Genomic DNA, 23,333 nt, shown 5'->3' on the forward strand with positions numbered 1-23,333 from the left:
CCATACCTTTTTACTACTACTACTACTCATCACCTCCCATACCTTTTTACTACTACTACTACTCATCACCTCCCATACCTTTTTACTACTACTACTACTACTCATCACCTCCCATACCTTTTTACTATTACTACTACTACTCATCACCTCCCATACCTTTTTACTACTACTACTACTCGTCACCTCCCATACCTTTTTACTACTACTACTACTCGTCACCTCCCATACCTTTTTACTACTACTACTACTCGTCACCTCCCATACCTTTTTACTACTACTACTACTCATCACCTCCCATACCTTTTTACTATTACTACTACTCGTCACCTCCCATACCTTTTTACTACTACTACTACTCGTCACCTCCCATACCTTTTTACTACTACTACTACTCGTCACCTCCCATACCTATTTACTACTACTACTACTCGTCACCTCCCATACCTATTTACTACTACTACTACTCATCACCTCCCATACCTTTTTACTACTACTACTACTCGTCACCTCCCATACCTTTTTACTACTACTACTACTCATCACCTCCCATACCTTTTTACTACTACTACTACTCATCACCTCCCATACCTTTTTACTACTACTACTCATCACCTCCCATACCTTTTTACTACTACTACTCATCACCTCCCATACCTTTTTACTACTACTACTATTACTCATCACCTCCCATACCTTTTTACTACTACTCATCACCTCCCATACCTTTTTACTATTACTACTACTACTACTACTCATCACCTCCCATACCTTTTTACTATTACTACTACTACTCATCACCTCCCATACCTTTTTACTACTACTACTCATCACCTCCCATACCTTTTTACTACTACTACTCATCACCTCCCATACCTTTTTACTACTACTACTCGTCACCTCCCATACCTTTTTACTACTACTACTACTCGTCACCTCCCATACCTTTTTACTACTACTACTACTCATCACCTCCCATACCTTTTTACTACTACTACTACTCATCACCTCCCATACCTTTTTACTACTACTACTCATCACCTCCCATACCTTTTTACTACTACTACTATTACTCATCACCTCCCATACCTTTTTACTATTACTACTACTACTACTACTCATCACCTCCCATACCTTTTTACTATTACTACTACTACTCATCACCTCCCATACCTTTTTACTACTACTACTCATCACCTCCCATACCTTTTTACTACTACTACTCATCACCTCCCATACCTTTTTACTACTACTACTACTACTCATCACCTCCCATACCTTTTTACTACTACTACTACTCGTCACCTCCCATACCTTTTTACTACTACTACTACTACTCATCACCTCCCATACCTTTTTACTACTACTACTACTCGTCACCTCCCATACCTTTTTACTACTACTCATCACCTCCCATACCTTTTTACTATTACTACTACTACTACTACTCATCACCTCCCATACCTTTTTACTATTACTACTACTACTCATCACCTCCCATACCTTTTTACTACTACTACTCATCACCTCCCATACCTTTTTACTACTACTACTCATCACCTCCCATACCTTTTTACTACTACTACTACTACTCATCACCTCCCATACCTTTTTACTACTACTACTACTCGTCACCTCCCATACCTTTTTACTACTACTACTACTCATCACCTCCCATACCTTTTTACTACTACTCGTCACCTCCCATACCTTTTTACTACTACTACTACTACTCATCACCTCCCATACCTTTTTACTACTACTCATCACCTCCCATACCTTTTTACTACTACTACTCATCACCTCCCATACCTTTTTACTACTACTACTCATCACCTCCCATACCTTTTTACTACTACTACTCATCACCTCCCATACCTTTTTACTACTACTCATCACCTCCCATACCTTTTTACTACTACTACTACTCATCACCTCCCATACCTTTTTACTACTACTACTACTCATCACCTCCCATACCTTTTTACTACTACTCATCACCTCCCATACCTTTTTACTACTACTCATCACCTCCCATACCTTTTTACTACTACTACTACTCATCACCTCCCATACCTTTTTACTACTACTCATCACCTCCCATACCTTTTTACTACTACTACTACTCATCACCTCCCATACCTTTTTACTACTACTACTACTACTCATCACCTCCCATACCTTACCTTCCTTCCACTCCTTACCTACCTACCACTCATCTACCATCCCCCCAGATTCTGAATCTGTTACTTAGCAGATGAATCCTGCCATGGCTGGAGGTAGGTGACCCGAGTGCTGCTTTGTCATGTGACAACGGTGATAAGAATGTTCCAAACTGATATGGGAGGAGGCGGAGTCACTGAGCTCACCAATCACAATCTTGTATGGGAGAACAGACTACATCCCAGTCTGGGCTCAGAGCTGTGATCACATGTCTGATACTTTGTATCTTCCAGAGGAGGAACAGTAACACATTGGTAATCAATGTCATTGGTTTTCTTTTTATTAAAGACTCCAAATACAATCCTCTGTGTGTTTTCTCCTTTTTGTTAGTAGAAAAGTGTTGATCCTGCCAGTAGCTCAGACTTCCTCACCACCGGTGACAACCCTCCGCCCGGCAAGATCTTCCCTCTGTAGCGTTGTCACTTGCCCATGCATGCTCCCATCTTGTCTCGGGAGCAGCCCGTGATGGCAGACAGCGCCCCCTCCAGCACCCCCATGCAATGCGCAACTTCGTTATCTTCCTCCTGACTGCAGCGCAGAGTGGGTGGGGCCTAATGCCCTTGCCAATGCACATGTGCGTCTATGGGGGTCCAAGGTTCTGTGCAGAGAGAGCGCACCCCCCCTCCCCCAGCACCCTGACCGCGCTGTCACTGAAGCTCTTATCAATGTTTGCAGTTGGGAGGTAGTCGGGTGCTCTTCCGATCATGTGACTTCGTTTTTCTAATGATGGAAGGCTCAGCATTACAGGTGTTGTTTTTTTTTTTTTGTTTGTTTTTTTGGCTCGGTTCACACATATGCGATGCGAGAACCCGTGCGATTCCAGTGCAGGTAACCGCATCGCATGTCACCCGCCTCTGGTTCACACTGCCCTAGGCGAAGTGCTGCGGGTGTCAATAGAAAGTTAATGACGCCCCCCCCCCCCCAGATTGGTTTTGCATATCGCAGTGTGAACTGTCAAATGGTGAAAAATCGGATCGCATTGGGTGTGAACAGACATGCGATCCGATTCCAGTGCAGAACAAAATCTTGTAACATTTTGCTGCAATGCGGTGCCAGTCACATGCAATGCTTTTTTTCATGCAAATACAGCCTGCTAGGACCGCCCGCTCCTCCACTTACTAGATGCGCACTGCCAAAAGATGGGGGGGGGGGGGGGGGGGGTTGTTAGTGAACAAATAAGAATTTATCTGAACTTATGAAATATCCGAAATAACGAATTCTGCATCTAAACAAATGGAACGTAACAAATTAATAATAATAAAAAACTATATTAAAGCGGAGGTCCACCCTAAAGTGGACTTTCCGCTCATTGGAACCCTCCCCCCCTCCGGCGCCACAATTGGCACCTTTCAGGGGGGAGGGGGGTGCAGATACCTGTACTTCCAGGAGAGCTCTCTGCGGAAAGGGGCGTAGATTACGCCCCTTTCCGAAAGTCCCCCCGCTGCATGCTGGGAAACACACGGATCCCAGAGGCAGCGGGTCCATCCTTATTGCGCAGCGCGACTCGCGCATGCGCAGTAGGGAACTGGGAAATGAAGCCGAAAGGCTCCACTTCCTGATTCCCATACCCAAGATGGCGGCGGCAGCACCCGAGAGACGATCGAGAGATCGGCTTCGGGTGCCGACATTACAGGCGCGCTGGGCGGGTAAGTGTCCTTATTTTAAAAGTCAGCAGCTGCAGTATTTGTAGCTGCTGGCTTTTAAAAAAAAAAAAAAAAAAAAAAACGCGGAGTCCTGGTGGACTCCCGCTTTAAATGTTCTTGCATAGCAAGACCACTTCCTGTTATCTCACACATATATATACAGTGGTGTGAAAAAGTGTTTGCCCCCTTCCTCATTTCCTGTTCCTTTGCATGTTTGTCACACTTAAGTGTTTCGGAACATCAAACCAATTTAAACAATAGTCAAGGACAACACAAGTAAACACAAAATGCAATTTGTAAATGAAGGTGTTTATTATTAAAGATGAAAAAAAATCCAAACCATCATGGCCCTGTGTGAAAAAGTGATTGCCCCCCTTGTTAAAACATACTATAACTGTGGTTGTCCACACCTGAGTTCAATTTCTCTAGCCACACCCAGGCCTGATTATTGCCACACCTGTTCACAATCAAGGCATCACTTAAATAGGAGCTGCTTGACACAGTAAGGTCCACCAGAAGATCCTTAAAAGCTACACATCATGCCGAGACCCAAAGAAATTCAGGAACAATTGAGAAAGAAAGTAATTGAGATCTATCAGTCTGGAAAGGGTTATAAAGCCATTTCCAAAGCTTTGGGAATCCAGCGAACCACAGTGAGAGCCATTATCCACAAATGGCGAAGACATGGAACAGTGGTGAACCTTCCCAGGAGTGGCCGGCCGCCCAAAATTACCCCAAGAGCGCAGCGACGACTCATCCAAGAGGTCACAAAAGACCCCACAACAACGTCCAAGGAACTGCAGGCCTCACTTGCCTCAGTTAAGGTCAGCGTTCATGCCTCCACCATCAGGAAAAGACTGGGCAAAAATGGCCTGCATGGCAGAGTTCCAAGGAGAAAACCACTGCTGAGCAAAAAGAACATCAAAGCTCGTCTCAATTTCTCCACAACACATCTTGATGATCCCCAAGACTTTTGGGACAACATTCTGTGGACCGATGAGACAAAAGTGGAACTCTTTGGAAGGTGTGTGTCCAAGTATATCTGGCGTAGAAGGAACACTGCATTTCATAAAAAGAACATTATACCAACAGTAAAATATGGTGGTGGTAGTGTGATGGTCTGGGGCTGTTTTGCTGCTTCAGGACCTGGAAGACTTGCCGTGATAAAAGGAACTATGAATTCTGCTGTCTACCAAGAGATCCTGAAGGAGAATGTCCGACCATCTGTTCGTGTACTCAAGCTGAAACCAACTTGGGTTCTGCAGCAGGACAATGATCCTAAACACACCAGCAAGTCCACCACCGAATGGCTGAAGAAAAACAAAATGAAGACTTTGGAGTGGCCTAGCCAAAGTCCTGACCTGAATCCTATTGAGATGTTGTGGTATGACCTTAAAAAGGCCGTTCATGCTTGAAAACCCTCTAATGTAACTGAATTAGGACAATTCTGCAAAGATGAGTGGGCCAAAATTCCTCCAGGACGCTGTAAAAGCCTCATTGCACGTTATCGCAAACGCTTGGTTGCAGTTGTTGCTGCTAAGGGTGGCCCAACCAGTTATTAGGTTTAGGGGGCAATCACTTTTTCACACAGGGCCATGATGGTTTGGATTTTTTTTCACCTTTAATAATAAACACCTTCATTTACAAATTGCATTTTGTGTTTACTTGTGTTGTCCTTGACTATTGTTTAAATTGGTTTGATGTTCTGAAACACTTAAGTGTGACAAACATGCAAAGGAACAGGAAATGAGGAAGGGGGCAAACACTTTTTCACACCACTGTATATATATATATATATATATATATATATATATTATAGCCAAATTTACCCCTAACTCCTCCCACAGCTTTTACACTACATAGACAGTAATATACAGAAACGTGCGGATTGTTCCCCATTGGTGGTGTTATTACTTTGTGGAACATTTCGCCAAATGGTTCACGAAATATCTTTTTTGCGGCAAAATTTGTACCATAGGAATGAAAGGCGAAATGTTCAAAACTAGAGTGGGAGGTGACAAAAGCTCTGAGGGGGAATTATAGCTCCTCCCATACAGCTCTGAGAGGAATTATAGCTCCTCCCACACAGCTCTGAAAATTATAGCTCCTCCCACACAGCTCTGAGAGGAATTATAGCCCCTCCCACACAGCTCTGAGGGGAATTATAGCTCCTCCCACACAGCTCTGAGGAGAATTATAGCTCCTCCCACACAGCTCTGAAAATTATAGCTCCTCCCACACAGCTCTGAGGGGAATTATAGCTCCTCCCACACAGCTCTGAGGAGAATTATAGCTCCTCCCACACAGCTCTGAGGGGAATTATAGCTCCTCCCACACAGCTCTGGGGGGAATTATAGCTCCTCCCACACAGCTCTGAGAATTATAGCTCCTCCCACACGGCTCTGAGGAGAATTATAGCTCCTCCCACACAGCTCTGAGAATTATAGCTCCTCCCACACAGCTCTGAGGAGAATTATAGCTCCTCCCACACAGCTCTGAAGGGAATTAGGAAATTTATAAAAAAATTTAATTAGATTTTAAAAATCATTTTAGAAAAAAAAATATTTTTTGAAAAATAAAATCATTTAAAAAAATTATTTTTGAAAAATAAAAAATAATCATTTTGAAAAAAAAAATTCTTTTAAAAAAAAAATTATTTTTGAAAAAAAAAAATTATTTTTGAAAAAAAAAAATTATTTTTGAAAAAAAAAAAAATCATTTTAGAAAAAATTATTTTTTTTTTCTTAAATGTAGGTGGAGGCAAGAACACTTCACACAATTTCCCCGGAAATTGTAGCTTTTCTAGTTATTATTAAATTTGTTAGGTTCCATTAGTTTAGATGTGGCATTCGTTAAAATGAATGCCGCATCTAAACAAATAGAACTTCACAAATTTAATAATAATAAATCGTTTTTATTATTATTAATTTGGTACGTTCCATTTGCTTAGCTGCAGCGTTCATTATTATGGATCATTCGGAACTTCGGATAAATTCGTATTGGTTATATTCACTAACAGCCAAATTTGAAAGGAAATTCCACTAACGATAATTTAATAGTTATTATTAGCTAGTTGCTTATTATTTCGGATTTTCAAATTTGTGACATTTTAAAGCTTTGGGATTTTCAAATTTTCTGAACTTTTTCGAAATAACGAATTTCGATCATCACGAATGACCTGAATGGGGAAAAACAAAACAAATAAAACCCCAATTGTTTGGCAGCGCACGTGTCTAGTAACAGTCTGGAGGAGTGGGCGGTCCTAGCAGGCTGTATTTGCATGAAAAAGGGACCGCATTGCTGCAAACTGGATGAAATCGCATCACATTCGCACTTTTTTTTATTATTATTATTTATTTATTTATTTATTTTTTTTAGTCTGCACTGGAATCAGATCGCATGGCTGTTAACACCCAATGCAATCTGATTTTGCACCATTCGACAGAAAAATTTGCTAAACTGGTTTTCGTTAGTTCGAATATCTCCGAATTAATTAAATTGTCAAGTTTTCGCTAACTTACAAAACTTACGGGTAGAAGATGTAACATGTTCCCGAAGGTGAACTTATCCTTTAACCCTTTTCACAGCCAGGGACGTTTCTGCATTTTTTTTTTTTTTTTTTTTTTAACACACACATCATTTTACATAAAACCTCCAAAACATTATTTTCTGTAAGCAGACACCCTAGAGAATAAAATGGTGATCGGTCAAATTTTATTTTATGTCATACAATATTATCGCAAAGGTCTAGGAAACACAACATTTTCAGTAAAAAAAAAAAACATATTTAATATTAAATTTAGGGCACAAAGGCGCAATAAATTACCCAATTTTAAAAAAAAATTTTTTTTTGTAAAATAAAAAAAAAAGAAGAGCTTGCACTGAGTAAATAGATACCCAACATGTCAAAGCTTCAAATTTGCGTGCGCCAGTGAAATGGCGACAAATTTCAGTACCTCATATATTCCGTTGGCGAAACTTTAAAAAGGTTCTGGTGCTAAAATGATTGCCCTCATTGCAGCGCGTGCGGCGATATGTAACCGTGCAAAGCAATCAACGTTTTCAGGTGTAGACACCCTGATATGTGCATTATTGTTACGTGCGCAATTTTTATTTTTTTTGGGGGGGGGGGGGATTTTATGTGCTTGGGTGCAACTTTATTTAAAAATTTTTTTTTTTATTTTTTCATTACATAGGGGACATAAAGTCTCCTATGTGATGATTTTTTATTTTTTTTGGTGACAGGTTCTCTTTAACGAGACATGCAGGGTCTAAAAGGCCCCCCAATGTCTCCCCTGTGCTCCTCTTAGGCCGGATTCACATATGAGGGTCCTGTGTGTCCTGGTTCACTGTTTCAGGTCCAATTTCGGCCCGTATTTTGGGCTGAATTGGAACCTGAAATGGACCAAAAGACGCTCACCGGCTGTAGAGATATGTGAACCGGCTCCATTCCCAATGGTGGGAAAAACAACCTAAGGGCGGGTTCACAATATCTTCTCATGCGGCTCACAACAGGGGTCCGGTGTGTCCCCGTTCACCGCTCCAGTCCGAATTTTGGGCTGAAACGAACCAAAAGACGCACAGGAGTCCTGTGCAAATTCACATCGGAAGTCGCAGAGGAGAACCCATCAAAATCTCCTGCTATTGGGAATTGGATGCGAGGAAATCGTCATCCAGTTTGCAACAGTGTGAACCCGGCCTGAATGTAATGCACATCGGCCTTGATGGCCGGGGAAACTGTCAGTGGTTACTTGGAAGTGAGGTCATATACGTATTCCTCCCAATGACACCAATGATGGGGCACTATTCCTTCCACTGACACCAACGATGGGGCACTATTCCAATCCACTGACACCAATGATGGGGCACTATTCATCCCACTGACACCAACGATGGGGCACTATTCTTCCCACTGACACCAACGATGGGGCACTATTCTTCCCACTGACACCAACGATGGGGCACTATTCCTTCCACTGACACCAATGATGGGGCACTATTCCTCCCCCTGACACCAATGATGGGGCTCTATTCCTCCCACTGACACCAACGATGGGGCACTATTCCTCCCAATGACACCAACGATGGGGCACTATTCCTTCCACTGGCACCGATGGGGCACTATTCCTCCCACTGACACAAATGATGGGGCACTATTCCTCCCACTGACCCCAACGATGGGGCACTATTCCTCCCACTGACACCAACGATGGGGCACTATTCCTCCCACTGACACCAACGATGGTGCACTATTCCTCCCACTGACCCCAACGATGGGGCACTATTCCTCCCACTGACACCAACGATGGGGCACTATTCCTCCCACTGACACCAACGATGGTGCACTATTCCTCCCACTGACACCAACGATGGGGCACTATTCTTCCCACTGACACGAATGATGGGGCACTATTCCTCCCACTGACACCAATGATGGGGCACTATTCCTCCCACTGACACCAATGATGGGGCACTATTCCTCCCACTGACACCAATAATGGGGTATAATTCCTGCTACTGACATCAAAAGCAGGGCACTATTCCTCCCACTGACACCAACGATGGTGCACTATTCCTCCCACTGACACCAACAATGGGGCACTATTCCTCCCACTGACACCAACAATGGGGCACTATTCCTCCCACTAATACCAATGATGCATTGTTTAATCCCACTGACACCAGGATCATTTCTATTCAAAATGGCCACAGTCCGCCCCCCACGTAAAGTGTGGAAGACAGTAAACTGGCCCTTTGTTTAGACCCCTGATCTATCCCAAAGACGTTAAGACCAGGCAAAATAAAACAGGGGGCCAGCCCCCCATATAATCCTGATAGATGATCAGCACTGTGTATGCTGTATTGGCGCTTTTGCACATTTTAGCAAACAAAAGATCTCTGTGTGGCTTTACCTTTCTGTGCAAGTTCTGTGGTTCCGGATCACCTGGGGCCCGAGTGCGACCACGAGAGTATGGCGGCGGTGTGCCAGACAGAGCTTTTATTATGGGGCCCCTTTAATAATCCTTTATGATAAAATCTGGGATGACATTATTAGGTGCTAAATATTGAAAAAAATATATAATGATATATATATATATATATATATATATATATATATATATATATATAATATATATATAGAGAGAGATATTATAAAAAAAAAGAACAAACTTTTTATTATTGCAAAATTGCTAATTATTCAAAACATGTTCAGAGGGAGAGATTCTTGCATGGGTTGCGTAATTGCAACCCCAGTGGTGATCCGCCTTCACCTTCTCCTCCTCCTGCCCGCCCCCTACTCCCTCCCTGACTTTTTCCAGGCTGTTGCTCCGGGATACAGTAACTTTTATAGATGTTGTCTCATCATTATGGAGGACGTTCACCTTGACACCCGGAGTAAAAAAATCATTGGAGGAACACCAGCTTGTAAAACAACCCCATTCAGTTTAACTGCTTTTTGTTTACATGTAAAAATCTGTATTTTTTTTTTTTGGCAAAAAATTTGTTAGAACCCCCAAACAGTATATATATATTTTTTTTTTTAAAGCAGAGGGCCCCAGAGAATAGGAGGGGTTTTTGCAATATTTTTATGTCACGCGCTATTAGCGCAGCGGTTTTTCAAACGCATTGTTTGAGGGGGGGGGGAACAACACTATTTTGAATGCATAAAAAACAATACAATACATAACCCAATTTTTTTGTACAATATAAAAGATGACGTGTACATGGATACCAAACATGTCACGCTTTTCAAATTCCCAAGAAAAGGATTTTCCAGGTAAGCTGTATTTAAAAATCCTATTTTCTTGTTCATACATCACGGGACACAGAGGCTTGGTAATTACTTAGTGGGATGTCCTAAAGCAGTGATGGCGAACCTTGGCACCCCAGATGTTTTGGAACTACATTTCCCATGATGCTCTTGCACTCTACAGTGTAGTTGAGCATCATGGGAAATGTAGTTCCAAAACATCTGGAGTGCCAAGGTTCGCCATCACTGGCCTAAAGCAATGGCCAAATTGAGGGGAGGGAGACGCAGATCAGAAAATACATGGGCCGCCAACGGCCAAGAGGATCTATACTGCTACCTGCAGCACACTGCACCCGAAGGCGGCATCCTCATGCCCTCTTACATCCACCTGATGGAATCTGGTGAATGAATGGACTGAAGACCAAGTTGCAAGCCTTGCAGATCTGAGCCATGGAGGTCTGGTGATGCACTGCCCATGAAGCACTGACCGCTCTAGCTGAGTGTGCTTTAACCTGAAAAAAGGAAGAATCTTCTTTTTTATACCATAAGCCTGAGTAATAACTTGCCGAATCCATCTAGAAATAGTGGATTTCGACACTGCCTGGCCCTTTCTGAGACCATCTGGCAGAATAAACAGACAATCAGTCTTTCGTATCTGAGCGGTTGCCTGCCGATAGCTACTGGCTGCTTTTACCACACCTAGAGAGTGTAACAACTCCTCTTCCGTGGACCGCTGATCTGGAAAAAAGGATGGTAGGAGCACATCTTGATTCAGATCAGGGGCGGACTGACTATTCGGGCACTGCCCGAGGGCCCCATGCCACTAAGGGGCCCCATCATGGTTGCCAGCCTCAATAAAACCAGGGACAGTATGTAAAAATCTGTGTTTTTTAAAAAATCCCAAGATTATAGCTGCTCCGCTTCTCCAGTACCTTTTCAGTGAGTGTATGTGTATTCTGTGTGTGTATATTGTGTGTCTGTGTGTGTATACTGTGTGGCCCCATAATCTATTGCCTGGGGGCCCCATAATCTCCTATTGCCCGGGGGCCCCATGAGTTGTCAGTCCGCCCCTGATTCAGATGGAATCCTGAAACCACCTTAGGTATAAAAAAAAAGTTGGGTGAGGACGCAACACCACCCTGTCTTTGTGAATAATAAAATGTGGCTCTTTACAAGAAGGAGCTGCTAATTCCGATACCCTTCTAGCCGAGGAAATGGCTACCAAAAAGACCAGTTTCTTTCTTAGAAGAACTAAAGAAGCATGGTGCAATGGTTTAAAGGGTTGTTCTTGCAAAACGGACAAAGCCAAATTCAGATCCCATGGGCACACAGAAGGTTTGCCTGGCGGATTCAAGCACAGTGCCCCCCGAATAAAGGCCTGGAGGGAATGTGAGGCAAGTGGCCTTTGAACGAATATTAATAAGGCCGAGATCTGGACCTTGATAGTGCTCAAAGCCAGCCTAATTTCAATACCTAAATTGAAGAAATGCAAGAATCCTGCTAATGGCATACTTTCTAGGATGCCACCCCCTGGGTTCACACCAGGATACATATGCCTTCCAGATTCCGTAGTAGAGGAGTATAAAGCAATATTTACAATTCAGATTAAAAATTGTTGTTTATCCACATCCAATGTTTCCAGCAAAAAGTAACAAAAATTTTTTTTATCACTCAGGCCGCGTACACACGGGCGGACTGTCTGCCCAACTTAGTCCGCTGAACAGTGTTTCAGCGGACAATCCGCTCGTGTGTGGGCTTCAGCGGAATTTTTCAGCGGACAGTCTGACGAACAAAGTCTTACGGAATTTCCGTAATTTTGTCCGTTCAAACTTGGTTTTGTCCGTCCAAACTTGGTTTCAGCGGACAGTCCGCTCGTGTGTAGGCAAGTTGGACGGACTAAGTATGGCGCATGCTCAGAAAGGGTTTACACGGCGAAGGTTGCATTGCAGTGTATAGGACGTCGTTTTTCTAGTCCCGTCGTACGTGCTGTACACGTCATCACGCACGCTTTCAGCGGACTGTCTGCTCATCGTGTGTGGTCAAGTCCGTTCATGCTAATTTTGAACGGACTGTCTGTCGGATTGTCTGCCGAACTTAGTTGGGCAGACAATCCGCCCGTGTGTACGCGGCCTCAGGGTATACCACTCGATATGTTTCGCTCTTTTGAGCTTCCTCAGGAGTTAACAGAACACTTTGCGAATAAACAAGAATTTCCAATAAGTGAAACACATCACGACCACGATATAGATTGAATAGATTGCTCCAGTTTCTTACTGGGCCAACTTACCATTGAATAACCAACTATATCTATAGACGAGGATTTTTCTCTAATATAGGATCTTTCTAATTCGATCTAAAATCTGCTATTCAGATCACTATTCACAATATTAGCCCTCCTGTGGCCCCCAAATATAGGCATACCTTGCTGGGAAGGATTCCAAACTCTTTTCAATCTATATCTATTGGCTGACAGCTTTGTCTGTCGTGGTGTGATTCACTTATTGGCAATTCTCGTTTATTCGCAAAGTGTACCGTTAACTCCCGAGGAAGCTCAAAAGAGCGAAACATGTAGAGTGGTATACCCCGAGTGATAAATATTTTTTTTGTTACTTTATGTTGGAAACATTGGATGTGGATAAACAACAATTTTTAATCCGAATTGTAAATATTGCTTTATATATGTTTGTAAATGGAACAAAAATGTATCTTTTATGATATATACTCCTTTGATTCTAATTATTATATAATATTTAGCACCTTTAAAGTCCCAGGGTTTGTTGACTCTATCGTTTCCCCGTCTGTTTGTTCATTCAATTTAGGGATGTGGGGCTAGTTTGTCTGTCTCTGCCCTCGCTTTGTTTTCTCTGCATACCAAAGTCGTCTGGGCTAAGTCGGGGCCACTAGAATGAGCAACCTTGCTTACCTTTTGACCTTCCGAAGGAATCGTGGAAGAAGCGGAATTGGAGGAAAGGCATAGATCAGAGAGTACCGATACCATGGAATCGTTAAGGCATCTGACCCCTGTGCTAGCAGATCCTGTCCAGTTTTTTGTTGAACCTGGACGCAAACAGGTATACATCCAGGGTACCCAAATTTTGACATATGGTCTGAAATATGTCAGGGTGTAGAGCCCATTCTCCTGGATACAGCTGCTGGCGGCTTAGAAAATCCACCTGACAATTTTCTACCCCTGGAATAAAGACCGCAGACAGGCAAGGAATATGCCTTTCTGTGCAGAGAAAAATGCGATTGACTTCCTTTTGGGCCTCCAGGCTCCTGGTGCCTCCTTGGTGATTGATATAAGCCACAGCCGTGGCATTATCAGACTGTATCCGGATGGGATGACCCTGTAGTCTGAAAGTCCAGACCTTGAGGGCTAGATGAATTTCCCGAATTTCCAGAATGTTGATGGGAAAGAGTCTTTCAGCTCTGGACCATCTTCCCTTGGTGGAAGCTTCTTCCAGAACTGCTCCCCAGCCTATTAGGCTGGCATCTGTGGTTACGAGTTTCAAAGTAACTGGGACAAAGGACTTTCCTTTTAGAAGATTCTTGGTCAGTAATCACCAATTGAGGCTCTGGCGCACCCCTGGGGATAGGCACATTGGAAGATCCAAGGCTTGAACCCTCTTGTTCCAGGCAGAGAGGATGCTGCTTTGTAAAGGCGTCGAGTGAAACTGGGCGTAAGGGACAGCCTTGAAAGAGGTGACCATTTTCCCCAATAGTCTCATACATAGTGGGATGGAGGGATTTCTCCTTGCTGAGATTACCCGGACCAAATCTTTTATGGCCCTGGCCTTTGATCTGGGTAAGAACACTCTGCTTTGGACTGTCTATGACCATGCCCAATTACTCCAGCCTTTTTAGGGGCTGCAAGGAGGAGTTATCTAGATTGAGGACCCAGCCTAGGTACTCTAAGTACTTTACAGTGCAGAGCACATTGTGGCTTAGGCATCTTACGGACTGTTCTATGAGTAGCAAATCGTCCAGATAAGCTGTTACGGTTATGTCCTGAGCCCTTAGATTTGCCAGGGGCTGGGCTAGAACTTTTGTGAATACTCAAGGAGTGGTAGCAAGACCAAAAGGAAGGGCCACAAATTGAAAGTGGCGCCGATCCACCGCAAACCTTAGGAATCTTTGGTGAGCGGGAAATATTGGCATATGCAAATATGAATCTTTGATGTCTATTGATGCCAGGAATTCTACCCCCTGAACGGTGGAGACTACTGAGTGGATAGACTCCATGCGGAAAGGACGAATGTCTAGAAATTGATTCAGGTCTTTTAGATCCAGACTAGATCTGACATCTCCGTTTGGTTTTGGAACCGTAAAGAGGTTTGAGTAGCACCCTGAGCCTTGCTCTTCCAGGGCCACCTCTATAATTACCCTTTGGGATAACAGACATTCTAAGGCCAGAAGTAAGAGCCTTATTTTTTATGGATCCCTGAAGACTCTTGACTTTAGGAAACGAGATGGCGGAAGCTCTCAGAACTCTAGCTTGTAGCCCAGAGACACCATAGAGGCTACCCATCTGTCCTGAATCTCTTTCCAACAAGCGCCTGCAAACTGCAGCAGCCTTCCCCCCACTCGGCCCAACGGGAGCACCCCTTCATAGGGAGGCTTTGGGGTTCTGATTACCAGATCTTGGACCTCAAGGTTTCTATTGCCCTTGGGCTTGACTTTGGACCTTTCCCCTAGTATTTGATTTGGGGAGGCCATCGCCACTGCTTGGAGGATGAGGCTCCAGGGGCTGGGGACAGAGAATATCTAAATGAAGGACGTTTACTCTTCCTTTTGACTGGTAACAACTTGATTTTACTCCCGGTAATCTTCTGGATATATTTGTCCCGATCATCCCCAAACAGGCGGTCTCCGCGAAACGGGAAACCAGTCAAATATTTTTTGTATGAAGCCTCAGCTGGACAATTTTTAAGCCAAAGGGCCCTGGGCATGTGTACCAGCAGGAGAGTGAAACGAGATGCTTGCTGAGCAGAATCCATAATGGCATCAACCATAAAACACAAGGCTTTAGGAAGGTCTGCATAAACTTCAGCCTCCTCATTGGAAAGGAGGCTAAGCACCTGCTTCATTTGTTCATTGAGGAACTGGCACATGCCAATTGCTGCGACCATAGGCTGGACTACAGCGCCCGCCAACAGAGAAAGAGGCTTTAAATAAAAGTTTCCAGCTTTTTGTCAGTTGGATCCTTAAACCCTTGAGCATTGTCCACAGGACAGGTCAGGCTCTTATTCACACAAGAAACAGCTGCATCTATGGCTGGGACTCCCCATTTCTTGGTGAAACTTTCCTCCACCAGATAAAGCATAGAAAATCTTTTAGGAGGAGAAAATAGTTTCTGGGTGACCCCAGTCCTAATACAACAATTAATCCAGTAAAGGATGAGTTGGGAAGGCGTACGCAGCCTGTGGGGATTTCAGGGACCCCAGGAAGGAAACGGGGGAAATGGCAGCCTCAGCAGAGGGCAATGTATATGTGGAACACACCAATTCAGTATAGTATTGCACATGCGCTTTGAGGGCCTGAGAGGAAGAAGAGAGCTTCTCCTCAGCCCCCAATTCATCTGACTTCACCTGATACTCCAAATAGAAATATTTCCTCATTATCAGAATGCTCATCCGATAGAGAACCCAAAGCATAAGGAGGGGATCTACCCCTTTTTGTGCTATTTTTTAAGGAAGCTGTGACAAAGGTAGTAATCTTTCCTTCCAAATCATCCAATGCAGCTTGTAACCCCTTCCCGATGAGCGTACGCAGATGTGCGTACTTGGCTTTCGGAGGGTATACGGGGATGATGCCCGCACCTGCAGGCATCATCCCAGTACCGTTTTTCAGAGCCAGCGATCGGTTTTCCAGCCATAAGAACCGATGCGGCTAAAAGCCACTCGGCTGTCATGCCGGAGAAGCGGGAGGGGATGCCCCCCCCTCCCGCCGCTCTTACCGGGGCTCCCGTTCAATCGGGAGCCCCGATCGAACATCCGGTGCCTCCGGTGGCTAGAGAGAGACTGGAACAAAGCCGTAAGCGGCTTCGTTCCAGTCTCCTAATCGTGAACATGGAAGCGACGTCATGACGTCACTTCCGGTTTACTCGGCTGCCAATGGCACCGGTTTTAAAAAAAAATACAGTATTCAGAATCGCAGAAAATGGCAATCTGAATACTTTGAAGTGTAAAGACGCCCGATCCCTCCATAAAGAGTACCTGTCACCGCCTATTACTGTCACAAGGGATGTTTACATTCCTTGTGACAGCAATAAAAGTGATCAAAATTAAAAAACAAACAAAAAAAAAACAATTTATTAATTTTAAAATAAATAAGAATTTTTTTTTTCTTAAAGCACCCCGTCGCCGCGAGCTCGCACAGCAAAGAAAATGCATACATAAGGCACTCCCGCATATGTAAACGGTGTTCAAATCACACATGTGAGGTATCGCCGCGATTGTCAGAACAAGAGCAATAATTCTTGCACTAGACCTCCTCTGTAACTCTAACCTGGTAACTGGAATATTTTTTTAAAACGTCGCCTATGGAGATTTTTAAGTACCGTCGTTTGTCGTCATTCCACGAGTGCGTGCAATTATAAAGCGTGACATGTTTGGTATCTATTTACTCGCATTATGCAAAAAAATTGGGCTAATTTTACTGTTTCATTTTATTTAAAATTCATGAAAGTGTCCCTTTTCCCAAAAAGTTGCATATAAAACACTACTGCACAGATACCGTGTGACATAAAATATTGCAACAATCGCCATTTTATTCTCTAGAGTCTCTGCTAGAAAAATATATATAATGTTTGGAGGTTCCAAGTAATTTTCTAGCAAAAAATATGGATTTTAACTTGTAAACACCAAATGTCAAAAATAGGCCTAGTCATGAAAGGGTTAAAGTGTCTTCTGTAACATAAACAGAGACTGAAACATTGGGAGAGGCTGAAAAACCTGACAGGGGTACAGACTCATCCTGTGAGGCTGCCTCCAGTCTTGCAGGGGGGGTTGGTATCCTGCAGGCATGTCCAGAAACTCCTAGATGTAGGCAGTGATTTTCTGGTGCCTCTTTTACCTCCCCCTGAAGCCCTCTTACGAGGAGACATAGTCCTAAACTGCAAAGCAGAGGTACTAGTGTAAAGTGCAAACACTGTTGTGCTATAGTCTTAAAATATAAACATTAGCTACAAACTGCACAGCCTGATACCGAGTAGGTGTCTTAGGTTTGCCAGGATCCGATCCACTGAGATGCTTACTGCCCACATCTCTGTGTCCCACCGCTTACAGGAGCTCTGGCACCTTGGGCTTTAAAAAACGTCCGCTTTGTGCCTGCACACTGGCGAGCCATGCGCAACCACGCTCCCTCTCCTTCCCGCCGACCCTGCTGTAAAATCGCGCCCCCTTGCGCGCGTAGGACCATCATGGCGGCGGCCTGGTCGAGAGGAGAGAAAGGAGACCACCTGAGGACTGCATGGGACCCCCAGACTGCGTAGGATCCCTTTCAGTTTATGTGGCAGAGCCTGCAGCAGAGGTGAGCGGCTTCTTAGATCAGCTTCACTGAGCGTGTATCCTGCAAGGCATGCACGTATACACCAGGTATGTCTCTTACTCCCTCTAGTGGTGGAAACCAGGTAAGACATACAACTACTCACAGAAGATAATCCATAATGTGTAAACTTTAGGATTGTCTTCACTTACCTTATCCACGCCGTGGGAACTGCTGAGACAGATTCCAGCCTTCACCCATCACGGCGGGTAGCGTTGTACCAACCTTTAGGGTTCTGGGATCCTACTCACAGGATCCTTGTAACGAAATGTCACACAGTCCGCTTGAGTGCTTTCGTCATATACTACTTCCTCCCAGTCTGAATATATACATCAGATATTCCAAACGCTCACAAGCACAAAACAAGATGATACTTGTTTAGCTGCTGACATGGACTGTTTTATTAGAACCAAAATACAAGTCTTTATATACAGATAAAAAGGAGCTTCCTCCCTCCTGCTCATATTACTTTAACAAAACACCTGTAACCAGAAACCTAATTAACATGAGCTAGTTTACTAAATCATTTACCCAGACTAGGTGACTCAGAGACATGACCTTTAGGACAGACTTGCCGTCTTTTAGCTCAGAAGACACAATCAACATTATCATAAATAGAAACACAGAAAACCTTCTCACAATAGCAGAGTTAATTAACACAAACAATGGGAGAAAGGCTCTTGGAGCCCACACTAGCCTTATTTACAATAAACACATTATAGCAGACAATAGACAGGTGGCTGGAGTTGATGACATCAGCATCTTCTATGAGCCCCATCATTATGAATCAGTCACTATTTATAATATGGCATATACAGGGTTCAGTTCCCTCCAAAAGCCTCTGTCCTGGCTAGGTCTGTCACAATCCTCTTCCCTGGACCTGTAGAAGACTCTGCCAGAAACTTTTCATGCCACTGTTATATTAGTACACCAAAGCCTGGAACCCAGAGCCCAGACCTCCAAAGAGAGAAATTGCAGGCTAAACCTTATTTCTTCTTATCACGAGGCCCAGGTACCATTCATCTTAGGCGTTTTAGTATTGGCCCGAGGTATGGATCCGGTTTTAGAGCTCCTAGGTCCTCGCAGAGACCATTAAACAGAACTTTCTTCTTAGCACATCTTCAATGTGACCAACCACCTTAGACACTGGCGACAAAACTGAGGTACTCTCCATATGGGAGGTGTTATATAGGGGAGGAACTCACCTTATAATTAGGGTTACCAGTGCCCAATCGACTGAAGGTACTATCTAACCCACTAAGTAATTACCAAGCCTCTGTGTCCCGTGATGTATGAACAAGAAATATATATATAGCGGCCATAACCCTTGATAGGTCGGCCTTGACTTTTCAGCTTACCGGTTACCTGCGCTTGGCTTGTTCTTCCACGTCTAGGGGTTCCCAGGGTTAGTACCCAACAACTTTGGACGTTGACACCATAAAATTCCTTTAGAAAGGTTTTTATTTTCAGGGGTAACATCCAACAAACACAGTCTCGTATGGGAACAGAGGGCAAGGGTGCATAAACTCAGGCACCTTGAACTGCTAATCACCAGAAAGTCTCTAATACCACCCAGAGAGTAGCCACTCGCAGCTGGGCGCTTTAAGGCTAAACAAATCTCTATCCAGAGATTATGGCAGTCAGCACTTTGATCCAGAAAGTCTTTGACCTTGAATAAAGCTTTCAACCGAAAAATGAAAAGGAATCCTTTCCTCAGTACCTGGAACGTTCTCTGTCTCCTTGGCAGTACTGGAAAAGCGTGAATTCATTAGTGTCCTTGACAACCCAGCGACCAGGCACTTCTTGGGATGCCAGCTCGTTGGCCCTCCTCCGAAGAGTCCTCCCCAGATCGCTTACACGGGCTGTGGTGGCCCTCCAAGTTGAGAGCACACCCGGACACCTTGAATCCTACTTCAGTTACTCAGTTACACACACATACAGTATATTATCGCTTTAATTATTTTTCCCATTACAGGTGTGAGTGGGGCCTCATGTCAGATTTGCCTAAGGCCTCATAAAACCTAGAGCCGCCTCTGGTTACCATCAGTACTGTTGTGGAAATTTTATTAAGATGTATTTTAATATGTATTGTCATAAGTGTCTCCCAGTGTTTGTTCTCCCGCAGCCCGCTCTAAAAAGAGCTGACTGGGGCAGACTGACGCTGCTTGAGATCCATTAGCCAGTGGAAAACTTCCTGGGATTGGAGAGAGGCGTTTGCAGGGTGGGGGTATGTCCGCCAGCGAAAGGGCCCCTGTGCATTGCACAGACAATCGTCTGAGGGGATATGTTCGCTCTGCAAGGACATAATCGGTTATAGGAAGGATGTACGCTCTTGTCTCTGCTGTGTCTGATCAGCACATCCACAAGGAAGTGTAGTATAAGGATTCCAATCAGCGGAATTGTAGTCATCGTTCATTGGTTGCCTGTGTTAAAATTGACATCCTGTGTTGTTACATCCTTATTTGGTCATTTCCTGTGAGGTCACAAACTGTGTAGGAGGCGATTGGCTGTTGGAGGCAAACCCTCCAGTCTGGGACTTCCTGTTTATGTGTAAATAAAAGCAAGTGCATGGCTCGGAAAGGCAGTCATGCTGAGGGAGCTGAGAACGTAAGCTATGGTGATAATGTCTGTTTACATGGGGATATACGGGAAATAGAATGATAGGTAAGGTATATTATACCATTAGACGAAATGTGTGCTTAGGAGCACAGGAAATATGGTGCGCACATAGCGTATAGCCAAATTTCCCGGACAGTACGAGATGTGACACTTGTGCACAGGTTTTTGTTCACCTGGAAATAGGACACAATATCAGTCCCAGCCGGTCAGCTAAATGTGTCCTACGATCAGGGCTTTTTGTCAGCTTGTCTCCTTGAGTGCAGCGATAAGGGAGTATGGTCATGAGGGAGGAGCGCTGCACCTTTTATGATCCTGGATGCCCCCCTCATCATCTGGCTGCAGAGATGCATCGCTCGCAGTGTTGGGGATGTCTGTGGTAGAGCCAGCCTGGTACTTCATGTTAGTACAAGGGAGAGAGGTATGGGCAGGATGGTGGAGCCTGTAAAAGTGAAGGGTGAGAACATTTCTCAGAGCTGAGGAGGGGTGGATGGGGTATCATGCGAATGAGAATGCAGTGAAAAGGAGGGAGTGGTGGAAAAAAACTGAACCCTGCACTCTGCATGTAGTGCGCGCGCCCAGAACCCTGCACTCTGCATGTAGTGCGCGCGCCCAGAACCCTGCACTCTGCATGTAGTGCGCCCAGAACCCTGCACTCTGCATGTAGTGCGCCCTGGCATGAGCAGGCTGGATAAAATACATGTACATCACCCAGCCTGTTCCAGGTTAGGGGTGCCCATGTTTTCTCCTCCTGTTGATCCACGCTGACACTAGCTACAGCAGGATTTTTTCAGCAGGTCCTGGCCACCCCCTCTACCCCAAGGTATTAAGGAACTGAGGATTCCCTCCTAACTCTCCACCCCATGGTATTGGAAAATTAGGATATCCTCCTACCCCTCCACCCCACAGTATTGAGGCACTGAGGATGCCCTCCTACCCCTCCACCCCACAGTATTGAGGCACTGAGGATGCCCTTCTAACGCTCCACCCCCAGGTATTGAGGCACTGAGGATGTCCTCCTACCTCTCCACCCCAAGGTAGCGAGGCACAGAGGAAGCCCTCCTATTCCACCACCTCGAAGTATCAGGGCACTGAAGATGCCCTCCACCCCAAAGTATTGAGGAACTGAGGATGCCCTCCTAACTCTCCACTCCAAGGTATTAAGGAACTGAGGATGTCCTCCAACCTTTCCACCCCAAATATTAAGGCACTGAGGAAGCCGTCCTACCCCTACACCCCAAAGTATAAAGGCACTGAGTATTGCCTCCTAACTCTCCACCCCATAGTATTGGAAAATGAGGATGCCCTCCCTACCCCAACATATTGAGGCACTGAGAATGCTCTCATAACTGTCCATCCCAAGGTATTAAGGAAATGAGGATGTTTTCCAACCTCTCAACCCCAAAGTAATAAGGCACTGGGGATGCCCTCCTCACTCTCCATCATAAGGTATTAAGGAACTAAGGGTGGCCCCCTACCTCTCCACCCCAAGGTATTAAGGCACTGAGGATATCCTCCTACCCCTCCACCCCAAAGTTTTGAGGCACTGAGGATGCCCCCCTAACTCTCCTATTATTATAAAAAGATGGCCTAGGCTATAAGAAGATTGCCATCCTGAAACTGAGCTGTAGCACGGTGGCCAAGACCATACAGTGGTTTAACAGGACAGGTTCCACTCAGAACAGGCCTTGCCCTGGATCACCGAAGAAGTTGAGTGCAAGTCCTCAGCGTAATATCCAGAGGTTGTCTTTGGGAAATAGACGTATGAGTGCTGCCAGCATTGCTGCAAAGGTTAAAGGGGTGGGGGGTCACCCTGTCAGTGCTCAGACCATAAACCGCACACAGCATCAAATTGGTCTGCATGGCTGTCATCCCAGAAGGAAGCCTCTTCTAAAGATGATGCACAAGAAAGGCGGCAAACAGTTTGCTGAAGACAAACAGACTGAGGCCATGGATTACTGGAACCATATCCTGTGGTCTGATGAGACCAAGATAAACTTATTTGGTGTCAGATGGTGACAAGCGGGTGTGGTGGCAACCAGGTGAGGAGTACAAAGACAAGTGTGTCTTGTCTACAGTCAAGCATGGTGGTGGGAGTGTCATGGTCTGGGGCAGCATGAGTGCTGCCGGTGTTCTGGCAGATAGTGTCCTGCCATCATATAGTGTCCGCCCCGTACTGCGCATGTGCAGTACGGGGCAGACGAAGCTTTCGGAAAATCTCAGATGATGAACGGCGCCTGCGCCGTGAGTGGAGGTGGTAGCCCCCCCATCCAAGCGGACACAGGGTTGTGAAAATTAGAGGGCCCCTCGCGGGCGAGCTTTGCTCGCCATGCTTCGGGCTCGGCCTCGCTGCGCTCGGCTCTTTTATATTCCTACTCTATGTCCACTTGGATGGTGGGGCTAGAACCTGGACTCACGGCGCAGGCGCCGTTTATCCTTGGCTATTTTCGGAATCTGTGTGTGCTGTGTACTGTGCATGCGCAGTACACAGCGGACACTATCCGATGGGGGACCATATTTGATAGGACACCGGCACTGGGGAGCTACAGTTCATTGAG

Source organism: Lithobates pipiens, unplaced genomic scaffold (genome assembly GCF_037356315.1).
Source record: "Lithobates pipiens isolate NorthernLeopardFrog02 unplaced genomic scaffold, aLitPip1_a1.2 Scaffold_18, whole genome shotgun sequence".
Classification (NCBI taxonomy): Eukaryota; Metazoa; Chordata; class Amphibia; order Anura; family Ranidae; genus Lithobates; species Lithobates pipiens.